At 44.1% G+C, this 23,992-nt stretch overlaps 1 long non-coding RNA gene across 1 annotated transcript in view; it reads right to left on the bottom strand.

Moving 5' to 3' along the window:
* LOC118834374 overlaps window positions 1–23,992 on the bottom strand; it is a 134,805-nt gene that overhangs the window by 27,630 nt on the left and 83,183 nt on the right. The gene's annotated exons all lie outside the window — the stretch shown is intronic.

Consider the following 23,992-nt stretch of genomic DNA (forward strand, 5'->3'; position numbering starts at 1 on the left):
TGCTTGCTGCTTGCAGTATGAGCATGGGGAGCCAGGGACAAATGTCCCTGTTCTGTTAGATTGACTTCCCATAACGAGTAGCTGCTGTATGTAAAAAAGGCTGCTTGAAGCAGTTCCATTCTAGTTGCGGTTGTCTTAAAAATCCTATTGGCTCCTTCATCATCTCCCTCTACCCCCCCTCTCCCTCCTTTCACTGTCTGTTAAATGTTTGGAACCATTCTCTCCAGGTAGTGAAATTACTGCCTGCACATTCCTGGAGGAACTTGTGTTATATTTAATATTTACGAGGCAGAACATCTGCTGGAACAGAAATATGAACTCCATTTTGTTGTTGTTGTCAAGGCTCTGGTAATCACTTATTTGTGGAGCTGGACAATTTCCTCTTTTCTTTTTTCTTTTTCTGCTTCAGATCAGGTAAGTGTTCACATGTCTTTAAAACTCGAAGTGCTTTGCCTTTAGCACCCATTATTGAAAAATGTGAAACATGCTGTTTTGGGTTCACTGGTATATAAATGCCACATATTTTATTATAATTGGGTTTGTTGTTTAAACCTTTGGTATTTAGTGTTTCAGTGACTGCATTTTTTATTTTCAATGACAGGTGTAGCCAAAAACCTGGACACAAAAGCCAACGTGTTACTGAACAGCCTCTTTTAAAAGACCTCATGATTAAGGCAGCTTCCTGCTCATAATGTTGCCTCTTAAAAAACGCACAAAGATGGGGCCTTAATGAAATAAAACTTTTATCCATTAAGTTGAAAACTTCAAAGAGCTGATAGACTATGACTATAAAACATGCTATTACTGTAGAACAGATACTAATTACCATGGGGCTGCTCATGGCTCCTATAGTGGAGATTATTTCAGCTTTTTAGCTATGGTGACTATTACTGCAGGAATTTATATCTATGTCATGTTGGACCTTGGAACAAATGCAATATCCTTCCAGGTACAAATGTATTCTTTAAATGAGTTTAGCTCATTTTAAAGGGCAGTTTTCCAGGCAAGGACAATAATTTATTATTTCAGGCTATTTCGGAGGCTGCTGTCCATTTGCTGACTGAAAATGAAACAGAAACAACCCTTTGGCTTCCAAAAGGGAGTTAATCATTATTGTGGATTAACTCTGAGGCATTTATTATTTTGAAACAATGTAAAGAAGTGAAAAGAAAAACATCATTTTTTTCAAAAAGCTCAGGCATATAAGATCAGATTTTTTTTTAACCTTTAAAAAGATCAAGAGAAGTAACATGGCAAAATGGAAAGAAAGACGACATGATAGCTAGGAAGACCTGAGTTCCAGTCCCACTTCTTGATGCACGCTGGCTAGTTGGTCTTGTGCAAGTTATTAATCTCACGGTGCTCTGGCAACATTCTGAGACTATAAATTGTAGAGAAAGTTATGACCTGCACTGTTAAAGGGAATTTCATCATCTGGGGGATCCTGATACAGCTCTAGTCACTGTTCCATGTGTTTGATATGATTGGGGCAGTATTTCTAGTTTTTCAAACCAGATACTGAATTCACATTTCACAAAAGTTCATAAATTTGTGAAGTAAGGTGTTTTTTAAAGGACCCTACACTTGGAGAAAGGATTCCTACATTTTTCAGAGGTTAAATGAGAAGACTTCTCAGGTTTCTTCTGATACTGAGATTCCGTGAACTAAGATTAGTATAAATATTTCATGAAGTCTAGCAGTAATTCAGTTAAAATTATTCCGAGCTTTTGGATATTATCTTCCATTAAAAAAAAAAAACTAATGCCCCAAACCATTTATATATATGTGTGTGTGTGTGTGTGTGTGTGTGTGCGCGCGCGCGCGTGTGTGTTCATGCATGTGCATATGTATGTATATGTGCATATATACATATGCACACACATATAATATGTGTGTGTATGTTATGCATTTATATATATAATATATATATGAAAGCAAATTTTATGGCATTTATAAGGGTTTAAAATTCATAGATAGCTAAAGTAATTCTAGACTCATACTGGCAAAGTTTACTGTTATTAATAAAGTTATAATTCAGAAAACAAAAAGTTAATGTACACTTGAAGGAAAATGTTTCAGATATAAGTTTTCTTTATCAGCCAAAGTAAGTCTAAAACCAGCATAGCATGAGTTAAATAAAGGGGGAAAAATCCTTTTTTCTTGATTACTCAGAGCAGGAAAACCCAATCTTTAGGGTTTTTTCCTAATAGCAAAATAGCATTAAAAGACAATGAAAATAATTTTCTTAATTGGCAAGCATTTCTTTTTTTCCTCTTCCCACAAAACAAGTTGTGGTCTGTCAGTGATTCCTTGACATTGGATCTGATGTAGCATAGTGGAAGCTTGGTGGTCCAAGAATTATTTATACAGATATCCCCAAATGGTTATGCTTAAGGCTATTTTTAATGCAGGCAAAATGAAGAGTTTAGTCCATTTGTTACTGGATAAACTTGATAATTTAAGTAGACAGTCTGGACTAACTAAGCAAAATCTCTTTTTGATTCTAAAGAGCAGCTTTTGGAGCCTAAATTATTCATACCACTGCCTCATGTTTTCATTTAAAATATATCATAAAAGTTGCATTGCGACCCCTAGTTTCATCTATGACTCTACTTCTCATTTCTTAGCCACTGTTTAAGAAAAGTAGATGGAGCAGATATCTGGGAATGGGTATCTTTCCCATGATTCTGCTTTGATGATTTTTTTTGCATGGTTGGAGGTAAAGGACCTCTCAGTCTTCCTATTCCACTGTTATCCAATCTTGGCCTTCATCCTAACTTTTGGAAGCCTTTGCTACAGCATTAGCTTCCACTCCTCTTCCTTTTGTAGCACATGCCGATGACAACATATACTCCCCACTAGGATGGCAGTATCCTCATTGTCCCTTGCAATATATAGGTCTATTAAATCAGCATGTATTAAGGGCATGCTATGAGCAGAGTGCCAGCAGTAGGAGACAAAAGTAAGACAGTCCCTGACTGCCTTCAAACACCTCACATTCTAGAAATAACAAAATCACAATTACAAAAGAATTCATGACAGAAACAAAGATATTGACACAGTATTTCCTACAATACATGAAGGATTTTTTAGTTAATAACATGGTTTCAGAAACTGAAGAAAACAGATTTTCCTTTCCAAAATAACAGTAACAAAAATTCTAATTTGGACTCTGTAAATAAATTAGGGATATACACCTAAGGTATTGAGTAGAAAGTCATTATTGAAATGTAAAACAGTAAAGATATGAATAAAGATAATACAACTACCACCACCACCATTGCCACTGCTGCTACTGCTACCACCACCACCACTACTAGAAGGTAAAGATAGAAAACCGTCTTGTCCGGAGTTTAAAATTTTGCTATTGTTTATATTGGGGGGGTGGAGCGAAGATCATGGCTGGAAAGCAGGGACTAGGATGAGCTCCTGCCAGGTCCCTCCAAAAACCTATAAAAAATGGCTCTGAACCAATTCTAGAACTGCAGAACCCACAAAATAGCTGAGGGAAGCAGGGCTCCAGCCTGGGACAGCCTGGATGGTTGCTGGGTGAGGTCTTTCACGTGTGGAGCTGGGAGCGGAGCAGAGCAGATCAGAGCCCAGCATGGGCTGCGTGGACCAACCAAACCAGGAGCCAGGCGGGCCATAGCACCCTGAATCAGGGAGCTGTGGCAGTTGCCAGACTTCTCAATACACAAACACCAAAGACAACAGAGAAGAACTGCAGAACCCACAAAATAGTGGAGGGAAGCAGGGCTCTAGCACAGGACAGCCTGGATGGTCTCTGGGTAAGGTCTATCCCGCACAGAGCTGGGAGCAGAGTGGAGCGGAGCGGAGCCCAGCATAGGCCGCGTGGACCAACCAGACCAGGAGCCAGGCGGAGTGTGCCCTAGCGCCCTGAATCAGTGAGCTGCAGCAGTTACCAGACTTCTCAACCCACAAACATCAAAGACAACAGAGAAGGTTAGTGGGAAAAGCTGCTGGGGACACGGTGATAGAGTTCACAGTTCAGACATCACCCTGGGGGCAGCGGAGGTGAGGCAGCTACAGAACTACAGCTGCAGTTGCTTCTGGCCCCGGGCCCACCGGGTGGGAGGAATTAAGTGGCAGATCAGAGCAGGAGTGCAGAGCCTGCTGAAGATCTAAGTCCAGTCCAGGTTGGGGGTTCTTGGGGAAGGAGGAGAGCTGGTGTGGCAGAGCTGGCCGTAATACCTCTGAAATCAACAGTGCATCCCCCCCAAGCTTGGAACAAAGTACTCTTGACTCTACAAGCAGTCATATCCTGCTGAAAAACTCAAGGCTCAAGTAAGTTTGCTGGGAACATGGTCAGGTAGGGAAAACGCACCCAGATTCAGTCTCAGACTTTGGAATCTTTCTTTGGTGACAAAGAAGACCAAAACATACAGCCAGAAGAAGTCAACAAAGTCAAAGAGCCTACAACCAAAGCCTCCAAGAAAAACATGAACTGGTCTCAGGCCATGGAAGAGCTCAAAAAGGATTTGGAAAAGCAAGTTAGAGAAGTAGAGGAAAAATTGGGAAGAGAAATGAGAAGGATGTGAGAAAACCATGAAAAACAAGTCAATGACTTGCTAAAGGAGACCCAAAAAGATACTGAAAAATATACTGAAGAAAACAACACCTTAAAAACTAGACTAACTCAAATGGCAAAAGAGCTCCAAAAAACCAATGAGGAGAAGCATACCTTGAGAGGCAGAATTAGCCAAAATGAAAAGGAGGTCCAAAAGACCACTGAAGAAAATACTACTTTAAAAATTAGATTGGAGCAAGTGGAAGCTAGTGACTTTATGAGAAATCAAGATATTATAAAACAGAACCAAAGGAATGAAAAAAATGGAAGACAATGTGAAATATTGTTTATATCATAGTCATTTATAAACATGTTCTATCTGCCCTATTATATTAGAAGCTTCTTGAGGGCAGTAATAGAGTCATGTCTATCTTTGTGTCTCCAGAACTTAGGACAGTGTCTTTTATATAGTAGATGTTGAATAAATGTTTATTGATCTGAATTTAATTGAACAGAAGCCAATGTTGACTCCATTTTACCCAAATACTTTCTGTGTTAATTTATTTCTAAGATGAAGCTTTCATAATCACAGTAAATGAAGTATTTAATACTCATCATTTCACTACTATATCTATAGTCAGCACATGTTGTGTGTGTAGGTGGGTACTTACTAAAATGAAGATGATGGATATATTATTCGTGGTAAAGTGTTTCATTCTTATGCTCCTGATTCTTTTGTGAAAGGTAGAATATTGAGAATAAAGTTCTATTTGGATACCTCACTGTAGCATGGAGATGATCACAGATATGCTAAGGCTCTTGAACTGAAAAAGATTTCAGGGATAATCTCATCAATAGTCTATAGGTCTGTTTTCTGATGACCAGATCAGCTAAGTATGGAGAGGCTAATCACTAGGTTGGATATGGCGTTGTAACAGGGCCAGTTAGAGCCGACCCCTGCCCTCGCTGGACCTCCGCACCCAGGGCCTGCTGAGGTAAGGGTGGAACAAGATGGAGTCAGAAGGAAGGGCTCTGAGGTAAGGGTGGAACAAGATGGAGTCAGGAGGAAGGGTCACGCCTTTGTTGCCAACGTGGCAGTTCCGGGTCTTTGTCTGCACTTGCCTGACCACATGGCACTTCCAGGTCTTTGTCTGGACTTGCCTGACCACATGGCAATTCCGGGTCTTTGTCTGGACTTGCCTGACCACAAGAAAATCTTGGGAGAGTGAGGGAAGAAGAGAGGAGGAGAGTAGGAGGAACCAGGGCGGCCCTAGTGCCTACGAAACCAAAGATATAAAAGTTTGCTTCTAACCTGAATAAATCAGAGTCACTCACCATCTTGCCTCCTGCCTCATTCATTTTCCATGAGATCAGGCCTTTGCTGGACAAAGCCTTGGGAGTTGAGGGGTACGGACCCCAACAAATGGCGCCCAAACGTGGGGCCCCACGCGGAGCCACACATGCACCCCCACAATACCCAGGGAGCCTCCTTCCTACGAGAGGACAGAGAACAGCAGAGGACTGCACGCACACCGACCCTGGGACATTGCAGCGGGAGGGGCAATCCCGTCTCTGTGGGTAACCCGGCTTCTACGCTGGTAAGGTAAGGATTTCCCTTATCATGGGGCAGGCAGAGTCCTTAGGAACCGCCGTGGATCAGGCCACATTCATAAGAATCATATGTAAGACAGCCAAGGATTAGTGGTGCACAATCACTCCCCGGATTATCAGGGGTTTTCTTAAAATCATGGAACAAATAACCCCTTGGACCGCACAGCGGCACCCCGTCACCGCAGGGTCTTGAAGAGTTGTAGGAGAGCAGTTAACAAGCTATGAGTCACAAAATCCCGGGGTTGGAACCCAGCACATTTTTTCTATACAACATTATAAAAGCTGCTCTTGAAGCTGCAGAAGGCTGCTGTGAAAAACAGCCCAGGCAGTTTACAGCCCCACTCAGATCACGCCCTCCACATCCCCCGGTTCTTCTCCAGAACAATCGCGACCCTCCTCCCCAGATCTCAGAGCTCTGCCTCCCCCACACTCGCTATACCCTGATTTAGATCAGTTTCAGGAACAAATGGGAGAGAAGGAGGGGAGACAGAGGCTACAACAAGAAAATGAGGAGCTGAGGAAAAAGTTAGAAAAATTATCAGCTCAGTCAACTCCACAGAAAATGATCCGTTTCAAAGAGGAAGTTAGCCATAAGCCACGTGGGAATAAGACAAAGGCAGAGGTTCCTGGGAAAGAAGAGGAAGTGAGAGAGCGGGCATTTCACTTATGAAAGTGAAACATGGGCGCCTCCTGGTGGAGGAAATGAATCCTTACACCCGAGTGGGCTGGCCCTGAGAGCAGGCATTCATAAGTGAAACTCGGGCGCCTCCTGGTGGTGGAATGTCGCCATTACAACAAATGATAAAAAAGATGAGAGAAGAAGGAGGGGGAGGAGCTGTGGGACCTCCTAGGAGTAGAAGGTTTCCCAGTTATGGAGAAATCTGACCAGAATGTGGAGAGAGGATGATCATGACAATCCAGGGCAGAGGAGAATAAGACAAATTCCCACAGTGAGAAGACACACTCCCGTGTCCCTTTTCCTAATAAAGGAGTTAAAGTGAGCAATTATAGATTATGGTCTAAAATTCCCTTATGTTAAGATCAGACTGAAAGACTTGGCTTCCTACATACTTACTCCCAATGATTGGAAGCTAGTTATGAGAGCCCTTCTCTCCCCAGGTGAGATGGTAGTCTGGAACTCCCTATTCTCGGAGGAGTGCCAGGATATGGCTACTTGGTATAATCCAGGCAACCCTCAAGGGGCTCAGGACTATTTCCAAATGCTGTCAGGAACAGGGGACTCCCTCACGACGCTCAGCAGATTAATCACCTTGCTGAGTTATATGAGAGTTGCTATCTGCGTGGAGAAAGCTTATGATAAGATACCTGTAAAAGGTGAAAAGTCCACACAGTCATCTGCCCTAAAACAAAAACCCGATGAATCCTTCCCTGATTTCTGTGCCTGCATCCAGGACGCAGTGACTAAAACAATGGGGGACGTGGATGGCACGATTATAGTCATCAGAGAAATTTTAAGGAATAGTTGCAATGCAGATTGTAAAAAGGCCATGGCTGGAATTAAAAAAGATGCAGGGATAGAGGAGATGCTTCAAAGATGTGAGATGGTAGGCACAGAGGTTTTTACTGCACAAGTTAGAGCAGCAACTTACGGGTTCAAGCCTCAACAGTCCTGAAGCCATAAGTGAGGTAATCAGGACAAACGGTGTTTTCAATGTGGAAAACGGGGGCACCTTAAGAGGGAGTGTAGAGCCTCCCCACAAGCTGGAGGAGGGGCTCGCCCAAAGACACCTTGCCCCAAGTGTAAGAAACCAGGGCATTGGGCCTCTGAATGCCGCAAGGGAACACCACCTCCTCATCAGTATTTAAATGCCCTGACAGGCCACCCACCAGCCCAGGACCAATAGTGGGATCAGCTGAACGCCAATACCATGGTGCTTCGCCAACAGTACTAGCAGTTGGCTTCCACACAGCCCCCTACCAGACTATAGATCTCCATAGTAGAGGGTATTACAATATCAAACCCCTCACCACTGTCATGGCACCTATGCAAGAGACTATAACTATGAAAGCGGGAAAGCTTGGCCTTTTGGTGGCTCCCCTGGCACACGAATACACAGGTATAGTCCCTATAATTCATCTTTTTCCCAGCAACCTTCCTATCACTAAAATACCTTTAATGAACACCACTAACACAGAAAGTACCCTGGATGCTGGACAAAAGATGGCAGTGCTGTTAATATTTCATAATGAGGAAGGTCCCGCCACATATTTCTCACAGGCATTGACCACCCAGCACCTGCAACTCACCATCAGGGTGGGTGGGTGCCTTTTCACTGGCCTTATGGACACAGGGGCTGATCACACTGTTATTCCCCTGGAATGGTGGGACCCTGCTTGGCCCTTAGGTCCCACACAAGACCTCTATGGAATAGGGGGCATACAACCAGCTGCAATGGCTACCAAACCTCTCACATGGGAATTTGAAGGAAAACAAGGTCAGATCAGTCCTTATGTGGTTTCTGGCTCTGGCCTCCCAGTAGTTCTGTGGGTGCGAGACCTCTTGTCCCAACTGGGTATTACCATCTCCACCCAGAATTTTTCATAGGGCCCCCTGGCCAGGCTGCACCACCCATTCAGGTCCCGGCCCTCACTTGGACAAGTGACGAGCCGATATGGGTGGACCAGTGGGCCCTGTCGAGTGAAAAAATAGCAGCCCTCAAGGTGATAGTTCAGGAACAACTGGAGGCTGGCCACCGGAACCTTCCACCAGCCCATGGAATTCTCCTGTACTTTACATCAAGAAAAAATCAGGTAAATGGAGGATGCTTACTGACCTTTGTCAGGTCAATGCCTCTATGGAAATGATGGGGGCCCTTCAAGCTGGGCTCCCTTCACCAAACTTGCTTCCAAGAGGATCAAAAATTTGGGTTATTGATATAAAAGACTGCTTTTATAGCATTCTGCATCCTAATGATACTAGGCAATTGGCCTTTTCCATTCCTTCAGTGAATTTACAAGAGCCTTATGTCAGATATCAATGGAAAGTGCTCCCTTAGGGCATGAAAAATAGTCCCACCTTGTGCCAATGGTATGATCAACAAGTTATCCGCCCTGTCCACGAGCGCTATCCAATTGTTCTTTTAATACATTATATGGATGACCTCTTGGCAGCTCATCCCGACTGTGACCTCTTAGAAGAGGTCCTGCAGACCACTGTTACACAGTTAGAAGTTTATGGGCTTACTGTAGCCCCAGAAAAAATTCAGAAGGCATTGCCTATAGATTATTTGGGAGTAAAGTTGCATGAACAAGAGGTGCAGATGAGACGACCCCGTTTAGAGCCTTGTAAGGTCCACACCTTGAATGATTTTCAAAAGCTTATTGGAGATATTCAATGGCTCCGCCCCCGGTTGGGGCTAAGCACTCAACAGCTTGTCCCTTTATATGAAATGCTCCGGGGACCCTCTGACCTTAAATCCCCCCGGCATTGGACCCCTGAGGCCCTTCAGTGCCTTCAGGAAGTACAAGCTGCCATCCATGCTGGATCTACTGTGAGGTTCCTTGCAACTGATCCCTTAGAGCTTACTGTCCTTCACACTCCATCACTCCCCACAGGGGTTCTTCATCAGGCAGCTGGGATTATGGAATGTGTACACTTAGCTCAGATTAAGAATAGAAAGTGCTCTCCCTATACCAATCTTGTTGCCTAAATTGCCTGGAAGGGCATAGTTAGAGCACAAGCACTCAGTGGCAGAGACCCTCAGGTCATTTACACTATGTATACTAGTCAACAGTTACAAAAATGTTTCCAAGAGGACCCTGATTGGCAGTTTATAATTGGGCGCACTTTTCACCATGGTAAACCTCTTCCTCTGGCCTACCAATTCACCAGTTGGCCCTGGGCATGGGGGGACAAATTTTCTTCTACACCTGTTATTGGGATCAATGTATTTACTGATGCCACGAAACTGCATCGGGCCTCCATATACATACCTTCTAAGAACAGTGTTAAAGTTTTTAAGACTGCATTCACTTCCACTCAACAGAATGAATTGTTTGCAGTCTTCCAGGCCATGCTTATAGACACTCCCATTAACATCATTACTGATAGTCATTATGTTGCAGGTCTTATACCACATTTGGAAACAGCTTATGTCCCCCCCACCCCCCAATCGCCACGCTGATTCTATTACCCAGCTCACGCTGGAGATGCAGCAGGCGGTGCGTGAGCACTATTCTTCCTTTCATGTCATGCATATCCGTTCCCATTCTGGATTACCTGGCCCCCTTGTGCGAGGCAATGCTACAGCTGATGCTGCCCTTTAGGGAGTGGCCCTGACATCACCTGCCCAGTTGGCTCATTCCAAATTTCACCTTTCTGCGCACTCTCTCTGGCACCTGTATGGTCTTAGCAAGAATGAGGCAAGGAGAAGTGTAAAGTCTTGCACCAGCTGTGCTCCTTTTCTTCCTCCTGCTGCTGTTACTGTCCGGAATCCTATAGGGGACAGGTCCAATGACATTTGGCAGATGGATGTCACCCATTATTCCCCATTTGGACGTTCTCAATATATTCATGTATGTGTGGACACATTTTCTGGTTTCACCATGGCTACTGCCAGAACAGGTGAAGCAGTGAATGATGTGACTGCACATCTCCTTTCTTGTTTTGCCAGTCATGGAATCCCAAAAATTCTCAAAACTGATAATGGTCCCGCTTATACCGCAAAAGCTTTTCAGGTTTTTTGCCTGGAATGGTCTATTGCTCACATCACCGGGATCCCTCACAATCCCATCGGACAAGCTATTGTGGAACGGACTAACCGCTCCCTGAAAGCTTTCCTACAGAAACAAAAAGGGGGAGCCAGGTCCGGTCCCCAGACTAGTTTCAGTCTGGCTCTATATACACTGAATTACTTAAAATTTGATGATCACAACATGTCCCCAGCAATGAAGTACATTCTAGGCCCACCATAGAAGTCATGGTCCATGCCGCAATCCGGGGCCCAATCTGCACTTGGAGGTGTTGGAGCATTGGCCATGGGGAAGGAAGCAGATAGAGAGTGGATGGGGCCAGGAACCATAACTGTCTGGGGTCGAGGCTATGTTTGTGTTTCCACAGGTGAAGGTGACGAGGTATGGGTTCCCGTCCACAGGATCCGAGTGATCGAGACAACAGGAGGCCATGACGGGGCGAAAATCACAGGGACTGCGGCAAAGACAAGCACGGAATCAGCAGAAGCTACAGCAGGGGCTGATTAGTGTTCACCTGCAGCATCATGCTCCTGCAACTGCTCCTTCTGGTCTCTCTGATGGGTCTCAGCAAGGGGACCCAGTCACCAGCCCATCGACACCACTGGGCCTTCATCAATGACCCCCCTTGGTTGAGGGTGATAAGTTGGGGTGAACCCATCCCACACCCCGTACTACAAGGGTACCTTTCCCACATGTTTGGACAGCCCTTTATATATAAGGGGAATCAGACTAAGGAACCCCCTCAAATGAACTTCACTGGCTTGATTTCCAGTTTCCCCTTATGCCTACAAAAAGCCATGAATGGGAACTGGAATGGTTTCACATGGAACCTTACAGAGGTCCCCAACAAGGTGCCATGGTGTGCCAACATCACTGAAACCCATGATACATTGCAATACATGAATGATGTGCAGTTATTCCACCTATGGAGCTGGGCGTTGCAAGGGGAAGACGTGTCTCCCCTGGAAAGCAGTCATTGGCCACGCCCCTTTTGCACAGCTACAAACAATCCCAATGTCACGCTCTGGCACAATTACACAGGTTTTCTGTCATTTATAGACTGTCACTCGCATCAGTGCCAAAAGACTGTTGTGAGTCTGAATGGGACCAATCAGACTCTTACTTCTTGCCATAACCTCTCCCAATTTACTAATGACTGCTTTATTGCAGGATACCCAATCCCTTTATATACCACCAAAGAAGGCCGGTTTACCACAGGACTGGCACAGATAATCCTTGCTATTTGGGATCCGAGTGTCCAGGGGATTTACATCCCAGAGTCTTTATCAGGGAAGTTCACAAACAACATAAGCCTTACTGGACGTGTGTGTCTAGGGACCTCCCATGCCTTCCTGTGGGACAGCACTGGCAACTCCACCCTCATTCCTCACCACAACATATCAGGGGTATTTAATTTGTCCTCCCCTAAATGCTCCGTACATGTGTGCATGGGGCCAAAATTTACTAAGAGACAGGTCTTCATCATTACTAGACCTCGGTATGCCCTCACTGTAGTACGGACCGATGGATGGTATTATACCCTGGCTGGCCATGCACTCTCCATCCTAGACCACCGGATAACAGCCTTGACTCGCACCAGACAGTGCATTTCATGTGTTGTGCTTGGTACCACCTTGCTGGTGGAACTCATCATCAGTTCCACGGCCTTAGCAATGGCACTATCAACCACACAGAATGAGGTCTGGGAAGCCACCGAGCTACATGACTTCATGCGTAATGTTTCCCTCATGTTCAAGCATCAGGCTCAGATAGATGAGGACTTTTATCAAGCTATTAAAACTTTACAAAGTGCTATATTAGGAAGGCAGAATTTATGATTTCAAAGAGAATCTCATATGTGCCTAAAAGGTCCGGAACAGCAGGATATAAGGAATTCTCTAGGCAGAAGGCAGGGGAACTAAAGCATGTATTTACACTCCACAGTAACAATCCCACAAACCAGCGTCCCCATTTTGATATTTTCATCAAAACCTTCCAGGCCCAATAAGTCTGCCTCACAAGGGTTACCAGGAGGCCACAGAGAAGCGAGATGGTATAAGGTAAAATCGTATACATGCTTCCCCTCTACGGTAAGAAGATTACCCACTAGCCTCCAGTCAGCTCTGCTACTAGCAGCTCAGCTTCGGCTGTAGGCGTCTCTGGCTCCAACCGGAAAAGGAAAGGAGGATCTTCAAGCTGTCCTCTCCCCTCTTATAGAGTTTTTGACATCATCAAGCGCCGCCTGAACGACCAGGGCCGATTGGTTCTTGACTTGGCCCCTCCCCCAGTGTAGACCACGTTAACACACCTCCCCTCAGCCAGCGCCATGACTCATCACACAGGAAGCTCTGGTCCTGCCCTGGAAGAGCAAGCCCCAGCGTCCCAGGAAGCTCAACGAGGCAAGCTGAGTCATTCAAAGAAAACAAAGTTCATTCTGGCTACACTCCACCCCTCACAATGTTCTAGGATGCACAATCCAATCATAATTCAAATTAAATTATATATCCTAGAACATTGTGATCCAATTATGCAGGAAACTAAAACATATCATTCACAATAAAGCAAAACATATCATTCAGTGACATTCCCAAATATTGGTTTACGATTCAAATGTGATCCGCCCCTAGATCCCAGCCAGATAATCTCTTCAATCAATCATCCCAAAATAATTATTAATAATTCAAATGTCCACCCCTAGATCTTCGTATCCATTACATAGGATCAATAATATCATAACAATAAAACAATATAGCAAGGATAACACAAAATAAGTACACAGAACACTATCATCATCCCCCCTCAAACAATTGGGGCTCAAAATCTTGGGGTAATGGGTGAAGGTCTCATTTTCCATAGCTTCTTCTTGCTTAAATTGGATGTAGAGGTGTCGCTGCCCCAAAGAGTCCCATTCCAGAGTTCAGTTCTTTAGCGAGCTGGCAGGAATTCCAAGAATGCTACGTGCTTAGGCAGTCACCAGAAACTGCAGGGTGCTTAAACCTGCAGGAGACAGAACTAGTGACAAGGTTAACTAAAACAGAGAACAGAAAGAGTAGGCAAGTATGGGCTATGAATATATCCTTGTGGCAGGCGTGTAAATGTATATGGTCGGCCTTGCCAAGTAAAAGCAAACTGGTTCCATTGCTTTGGGTCTATTGGGATCGTAAAGAAGGCATTGGCCAAATCAATAACTGCATACCAAGTCCCTTCATGTTTTTGTATTCTCTCTATTAAAGTAACCGTGTCTGGAACAGCAGCATACAAGGGAGGAGTCACTTTGTTCAGCTGTCTGTAATCTACTGTCATCCTCCATGTCCCATCTGATTTTCGGACTGGCCAGACAGGGTTGTTCCATTGAGTAGTTGTAGGGACTAACACTCCTGCCTCAACACATTCTCTTATACTGTTGGCAATTTCATCTTGCCCACCTGGCACACGATATTGCCTCAAAGTAATTACTTGGGAAGGTTGGGGCAAAGTGATTGGATCCATCTTGATTTTCCCCACTAAGACTGCATTAATGCCTATTTTCCTCACAGCAAATTGGTATTTCCCTTCAGGTAAATTTAAAGTCATACCCTTCAAAATGTCTATTCCAATGATGTATTCAGGAATAGGCACAATAACCACATTATATTCTTTCTTGGGCAACTGTCCAATTTTCATCATCAATTTAACTTGTCTGGCTGATATTTCAGTCCCTCCTAGTCCTGTGATGGTAATAGGAGTTCCATGGCTGAATTTGTCTGGATTCCCATAGATAAGGGTGGCCTCGGCCCCAGTGTCTATTAATGCCCTAGTTACTGTACTTGACCCATTTTTCCAATATATTGTCAAGTTAATGTGAGGTCTGCAATCCAGCTTACGTATTTCCTTAATTTGGGCTGGGGCCTAGCCTGTTTCCTAGTATTCCCTAGCATGTGATTCACTTGGGTATGAAGGTTCACCATCTGTAGCATTTGCAGGAGCAATTCTTATTTCCCTATCTCTCCTGTTATCGAGTCCTTTATCTCGGTATATTCTGTACAATTCATTGCTTGGAATGCCATCTATCATTTCAAAACCTACCCCTGCTCTCAATAGAGCAGTGAACATTTCTTTTCTTGTCACTCCATTTTGGCGCCAAGTTTGCTGGCTATTCACCCTTCTCTCTCGAGATCTATCCCTTCCCCAGTCTCCTAAGTCATGTAACTGTAAAATCTTATTTATCACCTCTGTAAGATGGGTCCCTACTTCCCCAAGTAACAGATTCAAAATTAGTTCTTTATAAGCAGGGGGAGCTGTCCTAATTATTAAATTCCTATGAGGGATTCCTATGGGATCATTGTAATATTTGTCTGCAGTTCCTGTCATAATAGCAGTCTTCATTACCTCCTCCTTTAGTCTCATGATACAATCTTTAAGTGAATACCAGGGTCTGTGCTCAGTGGGCCACATAGAATCATTAGTATATCTCTTATTGCATCCCGCAGCAGCTAATGCCAACAGAGTAGTCCTGCTAGCATCATCTCCTCGCTGATGATGTTCCCTAAAATCTTGCTGAACTAGAGGATCATGGCTGATACCTATGAATCTCATACAGTCCCTCTTATCTACTAATATTCCACCGGCCCCTTGATCACTGAGCCTTACCATCCAAGATATTAATGGTTCTCCTACTCTTTGGCTGAATCTACTCAAAATATCTGTGACCTCTTGTGGTGAGAAATCTTCCTGAAATTCCCTCATAACTAAATTGCCACCTCGGGTTTCTGTCCTCCTCCTCTCTACGGGACGAACGCTTATCTGAGTATTTAACCATCTCCCATTCTCTGTGCGAGGGATGTCCTGAACCCTAGTAGCATTTTCTGTCTCAGCCCCTAACACTGTCTCACTTTCCCCCCACTCGCTTCCCCTGCCACCATGGCAAGGGCTTGGTCTGGGCTGAGTTGGGATGCACTCTTGGCTTATTTGGCCTCTTGCTGCTCCTAGCCACATTAATAGAAAAGTTCTCATCTGAGTCAGTGGGTTCTTGAGCAGCAATTTGTTCTCCTGCTATCTGAGATTTCCCTTCTTGCTGTGGGGTAGGAGTGCCCCCATCTCTTTCACTTAATCTCAATCTTTCATATACTAGCCAGTAGGCTGATAACACTATCCAGCTTTGCCTAGATAGTGATGCCCCTGACTGAATCCCAACCTCTTGTAAACACCTTTCCAAATCCTTAGGATCTCCTCTCTGTAGCCTTGGTTCCCAGTTTTCACAGGGTCCGGCTTTTTTAGCCAATTCCTTTGCTAAGGAGGAATAAAATGGATCCTCCCACCCTGGGATATTCATCTCTTCCTCTGAAGTTCTTCTGCTTCTGAACAGAGATCTTATATCTAGCGATCCCATCCACCTCGTCACCAAATATATTAGGAAGGCAGAATTTATGATTTCAAAGAGAATCTCATATGTGCCTAAAAGGTCCGGAACTGCAGGATATAAGGAATTCTCTAGGCAGAAGGCAGGGGAACTAAAGCATGTATTTACACTCCACAGTAACAATCCCACAAACCAGCGTCCCCATTTTGATATTTTCATCAAAACCTTCCAGGCCCAATAAGTCTGCCTCACAAGGGTTACCAGGAGGCCACAGAGAAGCGAGATGGTATAAGGTAAAATCGTATACATGCTTCACCTCTACAGTAAGAAGATTATCCACTAGCCTCCAGTCAGCTCTGCTACCGGCAGCTCAGCTTCGGCTGTAGGCGTCTCTGGCTCCAACCGGAAAAGGAAAGGAGGATCTTCAAGCTGTCCTCTCCCCTCTTATAGAGTTTTTGACATCATCAAGCGCCGCCTGAACGACCAGGGCCGATTGGTTCTTGACTTGGCCCCTCCCCCAGCGTAGACCACGTTAACACACCTCCCCTCAGCCAGCGCCATGACTCATCACACAGGAAGCTCTGGTCCTGCCCCGGAAGAGCAAGCCCCAGTATCCAGGGAAGCTCAACGAGGCAAGCTGAGTCATTCAAAGAAAGCAAAGTTCATTCTGGCTACACCAGTGGGCCCTGTCGAGTGAAAAATTATCAGCCCTCAAGGTGATGGTTCAGAAACAACTGGAGGCTGGTCACCAGAACCTTCCACCAGCCCATGGAATTCTCCTGTATTTTGCATCAAGAAAAAATCAGGTAAATAGAGGATGCTTACTGACCTTCTCCAGGTCAATGCCTCTATGGAAACGATGGGGGCCCTTCAACCTAGGCTCCCTTCACCAAACATGGTTCCAAGAAGATAAAAAATTTGGGTTATTGATATAAAAGATTACTTTTATAGCATTCCACTGCATCCTAATGATACTAGGCAATTCGCCTTTTCCGTTCCTTCAGTGAATTTACAGTAGCCTTATGTCAGATATCAATGGAAAGTGCTCCCTTAGGGCATGAAAAATAGTCCCACCTTGTGCCAATGGTATGTTCAACAAGTTATCCGCCCTGTCCGTGAGAGCTATCCAACTGTTCTTTTAATACATTATATGGATGACCTCTTGGCAGCTCATCCCGACTGTGACCTCTTAGAAGAGGTCCTGCAGACTACTGTTACACAGTTAGAAGTTTATGGACTTACTGTAGCCCCAGAAAAAATTCAGAAGGCATTGCCTATAGATTATTTGGGAGTAAAGTTACATGAACAAGAGATGCAGATGAGACAACCCCGTTTAGAGCCTCGTAAGGTCCGCACCTTCAATGATTTTCAAAAGCTTATTGGTGTTATTCAATGGCTCCGCCCCCAGTTGGGGCTAACCACTCAACAGCTTGCCCCTTTATATGAAATGCTCCAGGGACTATGTTTGTGTTTCCACAGGGGAAGGTGACAAGGTGTGGGTTCCCGTCCGCAGGATCCGGGTGATTGAGACAACAGGAGGCCACGATGGGGCGAAAATCGCAGGGACTGTGGCAAAGACAAGCACAGAAAGAGCAGAAGGTACAGCAGGGGCTGATTAGTGTTCACCTGCAGCATCATGCTCCTGTAACTGCTCCTTCTGGTCTCTCTGATGGGTCTCAGCAAGGGGACCCAGTCACCAGCCCATCGACACCACTGGGCCTTCATCAACAACCCTCCTTGGCTGAGGGTGATAAGTTGGGGTGAACCCATCCCACACCCCGTACTACAAGGGAAGCTTTCCCACATGTTTGGACAATCCTTATAAGGGAATCAGACTAAGGAACCCCCTCAAATGAACTTCGCAGGCTTGATTGCCAGTTTCCCCTTATGCCTACAAAAAGCCATGAATGAGAACTGGAATGGTTTCACATGGAACCTTACAGAGGTCCCCAACATGGTGCCATGGTGTGCCAACATCACTCAAACCCATGACACATTGCAATACATGAATGATGTGTGGTTATTCCACCTATGGAGCTGGGCGTTGCAAGGGGAAGATGTGTCTCCCCTAGAAAGCAGTCATCGGCCATGCCCCTTTTGCACACCTACAAACAATCCCGATGTCACACTCTGGCATAATTACACAGGTTTTCTGTCATTTATAGACTGTCACTCGCATCAGTGCCAAAAAACTGTTGTGAGTCTGAATGGGACCAATCAGACTCTTACTTCTTGCCATAACCTCTTCCAATTTACTAACCACCGCTTTATTGCAGGATACCCAATCCCTTTATATACCACCAAAGAAGGCCGGTTTACAACAGGACTGGCAGAGATAATCCTTGCTATTGGGGGTCCGACTGTCCAGGGGTTTTACATCCCGGAGTCTTTATCAGGGAAGTTCACAAACAACATAAGCCTTACTGGACGTGTGTGTCTAGGGACCTCCCATGCCTTCCTGTGGGACAGCACCGGCAACTCCACCCTCATTCCCCACCACAACATATCACGGGTATTTAATTTGTCCTGCCCTAAATGCTCGGTACTATGTTTCCTTCATTCCAATCCTGTCCCCCTTTATTCAATTTTCTCCCTTGACCCTGTCCCTTTTCAAAGGTGTTTGCTTTTGATTACCTCCTCCCCCTATCTGCCCTTCCTTCTATCATCCCCCTCTTTTTTTAATCCCCTTTCTCTTACTTTCCTGTGGAGTAAGATACCCAACTGACTGTTTATGTTATTCCCTCCTCAAGTCAAATCCAAAGAGAGTAAGATTTACTTATTCCCCCTCACCTGCCCCCTTCCCTTCCAAGGCAACTGCTTTTTCTTACCACTTTTATGTGAGATAATTTACCCCATTCTATCTCTCCCTTTGTCCCTCTCTCAACATATTCCTGTCAAACTCCTTAAATTTATTTTATTTTTTTAGATGTCATCCCTTCAAATTCAACTCATCCTGTGTCTTCTGTCTATATTCCCTTCAACTCCCGTAAAACTGAGAAAGGTCTCATGAATTACACACATCATCTTTCCATGTAGGAATGTAAACATAACAGTTCAACTTATGAATTCTCTTTCTTCTTTACCTTTTCATGCTTCTCTTGATTCTTGTATTTGAAAGTCAGATTTTCTATTCAGCTCTGGTCTTTTCATTGAGAAAGCTTGAAAATCCTCTACTTTATTGAAAGCCCATATTTTGCCTTGGATCATGATACTCAATTTTGCTGGGTAGGTGATTCTTGGTTTTAATCCTAGCTCCTTTGACCTCCAGAATATTGTATTCCAAGCCCTTCGATCCCTTAATGTAGAACCCTGTAGATATTGTGTTATCCTGATTGTGTTTCCACAATATTCAAATTGTTTCTATGTGCCTGCTTGCAGTATTTCCTCCTTGACCTGAAAACTCTGGAATTTGGTGACAATATTCCTAGGAATTTTCTTTTGAGGATCTTTTTCAAGAAGTGATCGGTGGATTCTATCAATTTCTATCTTACCCTCTGGCTCTAGAATATCAGGGCAGTTCTCCTTGATAACTTCTTGAAAGATGAAATCTAGGCTCTTTTTTTGATCATGGCTTTCAGGTAGTCCAATAATTTTTAAGTTATCTCTCCTGGATCTATTTTCCATGTCAGTGGTTTATCCAATGAGATATTTCACATCGTCTTCCATTTTGTCATTCCTTTGGTTCTGTTTTATATCTTGATTTCTCATAAAGTCACTAGCTTCCACTTGTTCCAGTTTAATTTTTAAGGTGGTATTTTCTTCAATGGTCTTTTGGACTTCCTTTTCCATTTGGCTAATTCTGCCTTTCAAGGCATTCTTCTCCTCATTGGCTTTTTGGAGCTTTTTTGACATTTGGGTTAGTCTATTCTTTAAGGTGTTATTTTCTTCAGTATTTTTTTGGGTTTCCTTTAGGAAGTCATTGACGTTTTTCATGGTTTTCTTGCATCACTCTCATTTCTCTTCCCAATTTTTCCTCTACTTCTCTTACTTGCTTTTCCAAATCCTTTTTGAGCTCTTCCATGGCCTGAGCCCAATTCATATCTTTCTTGAAGGCTCTTGATGTAGGCTTTTTGACTTTGTTGACTTCTTCTGGCTCTATGTTTTGGTCCTCTTTGTCACCAGAAAAGGAATCTAGAGTTTGAGTTTGAGTCTGAGTTCATTTTTGCTGCCTGTTTATGTTCCCAGCCAACAACTTAATCCTTGAGTTTTTTTGTCAGGATATGACTGCTTGTAGAGTAGAGAATACTTTGTCCCAAGCTTTAGGGTCCAAGCCCTGCTGTTTTCAGAGCTACTTCTACTCCTCCAACATCCAAGGTTCTGTCACCGCAGCGCTCCTCCTCCCCCAGGAACTGCCAACCAGGACCACAATACAGATTTGAGCAGGGCACAGCAAGAGAATCTGCCTTTGTGCCCACAAAGTGCCCCTTGTACTCCCGCTCTGATCTGCTGTTAGATTCCTCCCACCATGTGAGCCAGTGACACTGGCACTCTGGTGGCCTCCTCAGGAGCTTCCTGCTGCGGCTACGGCTACTGCTACACCACTTCCTCCACCTCCAGATTTGGCGGCTGGACCACTCTGAACTCGATGCCCCAGTTTCCCCCTAACCTGCTCTTTGGCTTTTGTGGGTTGAAAAGTCTGGTAACTTCCACAGCTCACTGTTTCATGGCCCCAAGGGCTGTTCTGGCTGGCTGAGTCCTGGTCTGGTCTGTCCTGGCATGGTCTATGTGGAGTGGCCCTCCACTCTCACCACTGCACGATAGACCCTTCCCGCTAACCATCCAGGCTCTCCTGGGCTGGATACCTGCTTCCCTCTGCTATTTCATGGGTTCCACAGCTCTAGAATTTGTTCAGAGCCATTTTTTACAGGTGTTTGGAGGGATTTGGGGGGCAGCTTAAGCAAGTCCCCACTTTGTAGCCGCCATCTTGGCTCTGCCCCCGGTTTTTTTTTTCTTAACGTACTGTGATATATATACTCATTAAAATGAGTACCTTCATTGTCTGAGGTCCCCAGTGTCTGTTTTGGTATAATGAGGTTTGCAACATAGCGGTAATGTTAATGTTTTGGTTAGAGGGGTATGTGGTTATGACTCAGGTGTTACCAGCTACAGTGTCCACATCAATCCCTCTGTTCCTGGAGCTTTGGTAGAAGGAGCACTGACCCAAGAAGGCCTCGGAGTCAAGGGGATTACATGAGTGTCTGAATGAGGAGCTGTCATTTCTGTGTGACACAACCTGGGTGAGTTACTTAGCCTCTGGATCTCAGGTTTCTCATCTGTAGAATGGATTGGCCAAAAGGCTCCTAGGTCTATGATCCGGTGACCTGGTAGGACTTTCTGCAAGGTGTGCTCTCTGGCCCACAGGGTTCTGTAGAGTTGAAACCAGGCAGACCTCCACATGGGGAGTAGAGGGAGCTAGAAGTCCAATTTCTGACCTCTCTAAATGAAGGCTTTGAGAGGAGTTTAATATTTCCCCCTCTAGCTTCTGGTCAGAGGGGAGAGGAGGCTGAGGGAGGTGGCATGCAGGATGGAGATTACGAGTGTTGAGTTTATCCTAAGAGGGCATCTTGTTCCCTGGAGTTGAAACCCAGGATAGCAGTGGCTGAAAAGGGGAGAATACAGAATACAGAATTATTTAGAAACCTGCCTTCTGACATGGTTAAATCTTGGCCTGCTTCCCATCTTATGCTGTAGACATGCCTTAAATTTCTTGGGAGTGAAGTCCTGAAACCATATAGAAAGTACATGTCATGGGAGTGACACTGAATTGTAAAACCTTTTAATATGACGATGAAAGACTGGGATTGGAATTTTGATAGTAAATGTTCTTCTCCTTTATGCCTTGTTTCTGGCCTCCTTTCAGTCCTGTTTGATGTGGGATATAGCACACTAAGGTGCAATGTGGGTTAATTTTTATTTGGTATTAGATGATAAACAAGAGGAAAGCTAAGTAACTTTGTGGATGGGGTGTCTGTGCTCACCTGTTGATGTCAGTGTTGAGAAAACAGGTTATCCTGGTGTGGGTTTGGGCATCTCCATTGGCCAGATTCATTGTGCATTAGGTATTAAAGTATCTGCAGGAACATGACCTGGTTTGGCTCTGCAGGTGGTAGTGATTGAGGTGAAAGATCCCAGAATGCATGTTAGGAATTGTGGTCTAAGTGGGGAGAAGATCTGAAGGGACTAGAGTGTTTTATTGCTGGGGGACTAAGGAAAAGCTTTTCTTCACAAGTGCATGTCTTGCCCTAACCTCTTCCTTAATCTTATGTCCCTCTAGCTAGCTAGCTATCCCATAGAAAATCCTGCTTTCTCACCTTTAAGGAAAAGGTTGTGAATAAATGCGGTTTATCCTTTGCCTGTTCCATTGTGCAGATTGGGCCGTAAAGTAGACCCTGCCCTTTCCCCTCTCTGTTTTCTCACTGACCTCAGTTGGTAACTGTGTGCACTCCATTCCCTGGCCCAGCCCAAAGATCCCCAGAGAAGTGTTGCCCTGGTGTTACCATCCCCGTGGAGAGTGCTGACTCGAGAGTCTGTTTCAGTAGAAGCCAAAAATAAAATGTTTTAATAGCCTTGATTTGGGGAAGATTGAAGGAAGTAAAGTGGCTTGCCCCTTGGTTTAGAACCTCACAGTGCATTCACAATTCTGTCATGTGTGTTAGGGTGGGCAGCTGTTCTCCTAAAGTAAGTTAAATTCTCTTAAATGAAGGCTACAGTTGTCATTTCCATTGTTTCAAAAGAGATGTAACAAATGAATGACCTGTGCTCCATTGGTACCCTTGAACCTACTACTTTCTTCATCTTGTTTATGGAGGCTTTATAGGAGGATATGAGTAACAAATTGCAAAAATACATAAGATAAGAAGCCATGAGTGGGTTGCAATCTAAACTATTGGATATACGGTCCTCATTGCCAATAAGGCAGTTCCTCAGGTGCTACCCTTTGACTGAGTCCAAACTTCATAAAGCAAATCCCTTTAAAAGGATTTGTTCTGTAAAACTCAGTTTCAGTCAAAAGGCCACACCTGAGAACCAAAAGGCCACAGGGCCCCAACCCCTAGATTAGAGTGGTTGAAGCATTCTCCAGAATTCATACTGGAAACTGCTACACATAGTTTTTTGTTTGTTTTGTTTTGTTTTGCTATTTTGCTAAACATAGTTATTCAGGTATTCATGGCAAGTATTTATTTGGTATGACTTTGTGAAGTGTTTTCAGCCTTTAAATGTGGTTTTGATTCTTGAAAGCCATCTTCCTAGCATCTCAGGATGTAAGGTTAGCCTTTGGTTGGGGTGAGGATTCTTAACAAAACAAGGAGATCACAAAAGAAAATAAAAATTCCAATTAAAATTTTTTTGCATCAGTAAAGTCAGGATTATCAATTAGAGGAAAAAAATATTTGGCAACATACGTCTATGGTTTGCAATGTTTGATATATAGGGAATTGATACAAATGTAGAAAACCAACTGACATTTCTCAATGGATAAGTGGTCAAAAGATACTGATCAAGCATTTCTATAAAGAAATTACAAGCTATAACAAGCATATGAAACATTGCTATAAATCATTAATAAGAGAAATATAAATCAAAATAGCTATTATTTAGTAAAATCTCATTAGTAAGTTAGTAAAGCTGACAAAAGATGAGAATAGTCAGTATTGCAAGTTTTGGAAAATCAGTCACATTAATAATCTGGTGGATCCATAGGCCAACCTGGAAAGTAATTTGGAATTATGCTTAAAAGGGACTAAAATGTTTGACCTAGAGATCCCACTAGAAGGCACCTGCCCTGAGGAGTCAAAAGACAC

Source organism: Trichosurus vulpecula, chromosome 1 (genome assembly GCF_011100635.1).
Source record: "Trichosurus vulpecula isolate mTriVul1 chromosome 1, mTriVul1.pri, whole genome shotgun sequence".
Classification (NCBI taxonomy): domain Eukaryota; kingdom Metazoa; phylum Chordata; class Mammalia; order Diprotodontia; family Phalangeridae; genus Trichosurus; species Trichosurus vulpecula.